Below are 7,511 nucleotides of genomic sequence, written 5' to 3' on the forward strand. Positions count from 1 at the left end.
ATATTATTACATACCTTTGCTCAAATTATTTCTATCTCAGTTTGACCATGCTTTAAAGAAAGACATGTTTTCTTTCTACATATTTTTAGAGAAACCTTTATTTTTGTCTTTGGGTGAGGTAGTGGAGGTGAAATTAGAAATAAGAAATGTGTTGCTTTTATGTTCAAAATTGCAATTGAAAAATATTCAAGAAATTCTGAGTATACAGAAACATGGGCATCTTTTAGCACAGACCATGAATGTCCTGTGAATGGAATAATTTGTTTTAATGGATACTATATCCATTATTTTAAATAAGCACAATACAAATACAAGTCTTTACATTAAAATATACCTAGAGTCAGTTCTCTTGATCTTAAAAATAATTAGAAAGAAAAAAAAAGAGAGAGAGAGAAGGTGAACATTAAAAATATACTACATGAATCAGTTTATTACTGAAAAATCATATCGGGTAAATAACTTTATTTGATATGTAATACAAGCTTCAGTGATCTGAGGAAAAATAAGTATAGGTCTCAGTACTTATAGACAGAAATAAATTCATGTCTTTGATTATTCCTTAGAAAGAAAACAAAATTACATTTGAAGATTCATTTTTCCATGTATAATAATTTCAGAACTGAAGTGCCACCACCTTCTCCTAAAATTAACTATGTTTTCAGAAATTTTAGCCAAACTTAATTTTCTACATCCATGAAATATAATTCAATTTTAATTCAAAATGAGAACTCTATAATTAAGGGAGGCCTTTAGAGCATATACAGAGTATATACATATAAATACTAAGAGAAATATTTTAAACTTTTACTTCACCAACTTCAGAGAAAAGGATTTGGGGCCAATTTGAGAAGACCACCCATAATAAAACATAGAGTTATAAAATTGTAGGGCATTCCTTCATTTTAAGGCACAGTCTGTTTTAGCCCAAACAACTGTAAGTTCAAGGTCACAGTGATAATATGCATTCAATTTTGGTCTGGTTTCACATGGGTACACTGCTACATTTATATAGTTAGTCATAAGTTTAAGAAACTGTAATATGATCACTTCAAAATAACATATTTAAGTCACTTATATATTTTTTAAAGTAAATAAGTAAGCCATACAATTTCCTAATTTATGTACACTAAACACTGGAGTTTCCTCCCCCTCCACAGTGGAGGAAAAGATGGTTATTTCTACCAATATTCCAACAAATATATATTTGACTATGTTTAGAAAGTATGGTTATGTTAAATACAGCATCTCCTACTTGGGATAAAACTATTTAGCACAAAAACAAACTCAGCTCAGAAAATAATGTTCACTGAATTTTTAAGTCTGTATATCATCTCTACTAATATTACGCAGTCCTCACCTGAAAATAGATAAACTGTCTTTAATTCAAGGCCAAACATTTTAATATTTGGCTTTCTCTGCTGCCTCTTTACTTCCAAGCTTACTTATGTAAACTGCGTTAACAGTGCTGGTCAGAGAAGCAGTTAAGTGACATTAAGTGGTACGAAAAACTACAATATGAGGACTGAAATTCCCTTTGAGAATTTCTACACGGAGAAATTAAAGAATTTCAACCAGATAAACAGTTTCTGGGTCTGTCATAATTTTACTTTTCTCTAATGAGTATACCACAATATCAATGTTAACACTTTAGCATTAACATCTTGATTGCTTTATATTTTCCTTTAAGATATGCATTTAAAAATGTTTAGTTTGTTGTACTATATGTTAGGTTCTAGTGCATAATCTTCCCGTGAAATACCTGATGTATAAAGGGACTGAAAGGAAATATATAGAAAATTAAACATTTATTAGTAAACTGCATTATATAAATGACAGACACCATTACTAAAAGTGTTCTGTGCAACAAAATTAAAATTTTACATCAGAAAGAATCTGAAGCATTACTTCAAATGATTACTTTAATTAAGGAAAGATAATTATTAGATAAACTAATTTTTTAATAATAAAATCAGAGAACATTATTCAGGAAATCAGATATACTATGGTATAAACTGTACATATTTTTAAAGAAAAATTTGGGTGTGGAATATAAATTTTGATGAATTACACATTTAATTTCCTAGATGAAAAATACTGAAAAGATTATTTTTATTTTAATTCCAATATGCTAAGAAATGTTCATTGGCACAAATATCTGGAGGTATTTTAGTTTCATTTAGCTTTGGTGGCAAAGTATGCTTTGCTAACCATATGAAGAGTTATATTTTCCAATGTAGAGTTTTATGCTAAAAACAATTCAAATGTGTTTTTTCTTCCTAAAAAAGGGATGTAAAAAGTTCAATATGAAACAAAACAAGTGCAACATGAATTACAAAATATGCCTATCATTTAGGTTTTGGAAGAGTTAATAGTTCTATGCTTTGTCTATAAATCCTTTACTACAACATTACTATTATATAAATACAAAAACCAAAATTAAAAAAAATAGCATATGAACTTTACAAAAATGGCTACTTTCTGACTTCCTAAACTAAGATTAGGATTCAAATACGCAAACAAATTTACACTAATCAAAACACATCAACAGATAGCTTTTCATAAGTGTTCAAAGTTACAATATACAGAATCAGTACAGAATACTTATGATTCATATATATCAAGTCCTATACAAAGCCATCAAAAATTAACTGGTTACTTGGTATTCAAAACATAGTCATTTTTGTGAGCATAACATGCCAAGCACTTTTAGAAAGTACTTGATTTAAAAATTTTCAACCGTAGACAATGTAATCAAGATATAGCTTAGAATACTAACTTTTGAAAGACATGTTTTCAATTCAAGTTTACTGTTACATTGATACTATTAATGAAATAACAGTCTATTTTCAAAACTTTATTCCATTTTAAAACTAAGTTATTAATAATATAAAACTCAGTCTTCTGTATTCATAATATATCACAAAAATGTGAATTCTTGAGCATTTATAGTACATTTATTCAGATCTGATTACTGACCTATCTTTTCTTACCTTATTACCAATCTTACTAAAAGTAAAGAACGGGAGTAGCCTCAAAGACTTTCTATTTTCTCACTCTGTTAAAACGTATTGTACAAAAGTGCATGAATAATATATATAAATAAAAGTTCATTACAGAATGTGAAATAGCATGCTTTGTTCAAAAAGACTGGGATAAAATTTCAGTTCCCAATCATCTCACTATTTTGAAAAAGTATCAACTACATTTACCTTGTGTTGCAAGGAAGTTTTCTGTCTAGGTATAATTTCACAATACAAAGATACTTTTATTGCTTCCTGAGGAGTGTGCCATGTTCTCCAAATTGACTTCCCCCACAAAACTTCACAAGATATCTTGTTTCCTATGGTATGTAAGCTTATAAATCTAAACACTGAAAAAACAAAAAATGCTGATGAGAAATAATCAACTAATGGCCACTCATAGAAGGTATCAAAACATTAAATTTTTCCCAAATGATTTTAATAACAAGTTACTCAAATTGCAAATGCAGTAAAGTTTTCATTAAGCCTCAAAAATAAAGCATGACATTCCACTAATTTAAGCCTAATGCCGAGTGAAAATACAGGGCAATTGAATTATCTGCACATTCAGGAATGAGCCCTAGTTTTCATCTCATAATCTTTGTGTTTCCCCATTTTCCCCAGAGTTTTCAAGAACTAACCTGGAAATTAAGTTTTACCTCCTTTTTTTTTCCCTGATAATCTTCTGCAACAAGTGTTCATGAGTGGTAAAGTGCAATGAATATACTATGCTTTATGTAAGTGAAAATCTTAAGAGTTGAGAAAAGTATAGGAACTAGATAATGAACAAATCAGATAATCTGCCTCATATTAAGTATATGTTTGCAGTGGAAATGTGTGCCATCTGCATGAGTGATAGGATAATCAACAACAAACATTACTAGGCCTACCATAATTCTTCATTTTTTTCCCTACCATGTAGTCATGTAGATATAATAGCGTAGCTCAATCAAGAAAAGGCGTTCCATTATATACAAATAAATTTATCTGCCCAAAACGTGAAAAAAAGATGCATCAATTCAGCCTCAAAATCAATGTTAGACAGGCACAAGTGTTTTTTTTTAACCACTGCTTTAAATATTTTCATTCTGATGACAACCAAGAAAAGAGCAGAACCTGCTTAATTTCTGGCATGAAAAATATCCAGAAAAAAAGAGCATTAATGATTTTCACCATACTATCAGCTCCAAATTATAATACTAGTAACTAGTAAAAATACTAGTAACTTTTCAAAACACTAAAAGTACTGAGTGTTTTTCCTATCCTATCTAGTCTATATTTGATCTAGTTACTAATAATAGGGTCCAGGGATAATTTTCATAAGCAAAAAACATACTTAAAATTCAACAAATTCTAAATAAAAATGTAACAAAACTCTGAATTAGATAATACATAACTGCCAAAAAATAATTCCATTTTTTAGTAACATTGCTAACTAATAAAGCTGTGTTCTTTTACCAGCTAATGTAGATTGTAAACATAATAGAAACAATTTATAAAGACAAAAGGACTTTCCTTTTCTCAAGTGATAGAAACATCTCACTATTCTTCAGACAGAGTCTACTTTTCTTCTTTGGTAGTTTTTTGGGTTTAAAGTGCATCAGGACTTGATGAAGACCCTGTGAAAATGTTAGTGCATAACACACACATATATATATATATGTGCTATACACTAATGTGTGTCTATATGTCTGTACATTTATGTATATAATGGCAAAAGACTCAACTTACTGTTGTTTATAAAATACTTAATTAGAATCTTTTTTGCAGTCCTAAAATAAAGTATTTTGTTGGAATAAGTAAGACTTCAGGACTTGATAACCACATTCACATTAAAATATTCTAGTAAGAATTAGTGTACCTAGTTTGCTGCTTTAAAAAGCTAATATACTACTCACAAATGAAAAAAGTTTAGCTTGTTACATTTTATTCACTAGCAGTACTAACCAGGAGAATTTAGATCACATAAACACAATGCTGTCAATAGAAGGCTGTCAACAGAAGAGCCAAATTAATGAGTTTTTTCAAGTTCTTGCTGTATAAAGGTCTAAGTTCAAATTCAGAAATAAATGACACATTTAACCTATAACTTGAAATACGATTACAATATCAGTGAAAAAACAAAAGATAGCCCATGTATAAAAATTGTTTATGGGTACATGTATAGTTAATCACAGGCAGATGCATCATCCTTATTTAAATATGTATGTGATATGCCATGGGACAAGTGTATAATCTAACAAATATGCTTTCTTTTCAGGTACTGAACACACAAGCATTTTGTATTTGTTCCTTTTGCTACTTCTCTCAAATAAACAAGAGCCTGGTATGCCTGCCATGTCCACTATGAGGTTATCACTTCCCTTTAATGGTCTCAGTGTAAGTGAAAATATGAATACTGAACAATACGTATGAAGTTGGGAAAGATAGCAAAAGGAATCAAATGGATTTACCTTTAGGTGATAGCAAGACCCTCTTCAACTGATGCCAAAACAACACGGACTTGAGGAACTACTGATAAGTGGGGTCAGTAAAGTGGGGATAACCCACTATGGGCAAAACAGCTGAGAGGTTATAATGGAATCCATATGCAACAGCAGATGAAATGAACCTGGTATTCTAGGACATCCCTGGGTACTAACAAGGACAAAATTTACAGGTACAACTGTGAAATTACTAGAACTTAAGAACTCAAGAGGTTTGGGTATTTACAGCATACACATCTAAAGGAAGAGCTCTATAAGCCAAGTATACCTCAGCTTGTTTATTCGATCTTAAGGCAAAGATACCTCACTCCATTACCTACTTTCTACTCTTCTGTAGCTAAAAATGAGAGGAAATTGGAAATGAAATAGAAATATTATTACTTTTTCTGTCAAACAGCAATCATTTTGGCAAATTAAGATTCCATTGTTACACCTAACAGCTGAAAAGCCTCCAATATATTCAGGTGTTTATATTTATGCTATTAACGGAACAATTTGTCTACTGTTATTCCATTAATAGTATAATTTTAAATATCAAATGTGGTACTGCACTTCATCATGTTGACTTTCCACATTAGACAAAAATATGCAAACCTAGAGTTTTTTCTGACAACTGGAATTCAGTTAACAAACCATCATGACCTGGGGCTCTTTTGGCAACCATGGTGTCAATGAATTAAATAAAATGGCATAGATTGAACAACTGAACTGCTCCAATGCAAGTAAGTAAATATCTATGAAAAGTTTCTTTACATTTAACAACAGATCTCTACAATGGTCTGCTGATATTCACCAAGACCATAAAATAAGATTTGCATTTAAAAAGTACTAGAAAATTTCATTAAGTTTTGAATTTGAATTATGTTTCCACCCATTAATTAGTCTTGCTTCAGTTACCAAGAAAACATGTCGCCTTAGAATTTAAAGTTGTATTTTTAGAGATGTAAAAAAAGAGAAAAAGATCTACTTAGTTCATTGTGGCTGCCAAAAGTTGACCAGACTCTTCAGGCTATTTCATTTGTGAGAAACCAAAAGTTGCAAATTTCATCAGTCTTTAAGACTGATTTCTCAGTATGTATACTGAAATAGCAAATACAAAGTAACCACTTTTCAGAAGAAATTTTTATGAAATAAGCAGAATGCCTGAGGGGAGATTACAAACTGCCACATTTACTGACTGTGTAGAAGATCACTGCCATGGCCAGTCAGCAGATTCGTTGATGTGAAGAGGAATCCTCAAAGACAGTGGCCACTATATCCTTTTACTAATTTTTCAAAAATGACTAGTACACAGATGACACACCACGAAACAAAACCATGCTTCAACTACTTTCCTCAAGCATTACAAAACTAATTTCCTATTTTCAATACTGTAAAAATAGACTTGTCTTCTCCAAAGGATCTTGCTGTCCACATTGATGATGTGTTCATCTTATTACTGACTCTAAAGGCTTAAATCATCTTTAGCATTCCTTAAATCCAATTTACATGAAGTTGCATAATGCACGGAGTAAAAGAGGAATGAAGACAAAGCATGGAACCCTGTATAAATGTGCTGACCCAAAAGCGATCACACCAACAGCCAGTGGAAGTGGAAATTGTTAAGTAATCTTCAGCAATTTACTGTTAAGAGACAGAGAAATGTACATTACTATGTAAAATACATGGTGAGCAAAAACAGAATATGTTGATCTTTTATACAGTTTTGTGAAAGTGTTCTAAGTGATTTTAAATGAAGTAATTTTTCATATAATGAACATAACTGTCCATACTTAAAAAAAAATCAATACAAACAAGCCATATTTTGGAAAGAGAGAAATATTCCTAATTAAGTAAATAACCAATTTTGCTTAATCTTTAAAATTTTAACAACATAAAAAGACTAACTCAGAACTCAGTGCCGCCAAGACACACCTGCAACAGCTCACCTGAAAGAGCTGTTAGTAGTGAAGGTGATTACTTGTCAGTATGTGGCCAAGGAAGCTGAAAACCTTCTGCAGGTCAC

The 7,511-nt window shown here is 30.8% G+C and overlaps 1 protein-coding gene across 3 annotated transcripts in view; it reads right to left on the reverse strand.

The window, feature by feature from the left end:
• Positions 1 to 7,511, reverse strand: part of LOC140845008 (uncharacterized protein C2orf66-like) — a 74,346-nt gene that overhangs the window by 22,143 nt on the left and 44,692 nt on the right. The window lies entirely within an intron of this gene.

This window comes from Manis javanica, chromosome 12, assembly GCF_040802235.1.
Source record: "Manis javanica isolate MJ-LG chromosome 12, MJ_LKY, whole genome shotgun sequence".
In the NCBI taxonomy this organism is placed as follows: domain Eukaryota; kingdom Metazoa; phylum Chordata; class Mammalia; order Pholidota; family Manidae; genus Manis; species Manis javanica.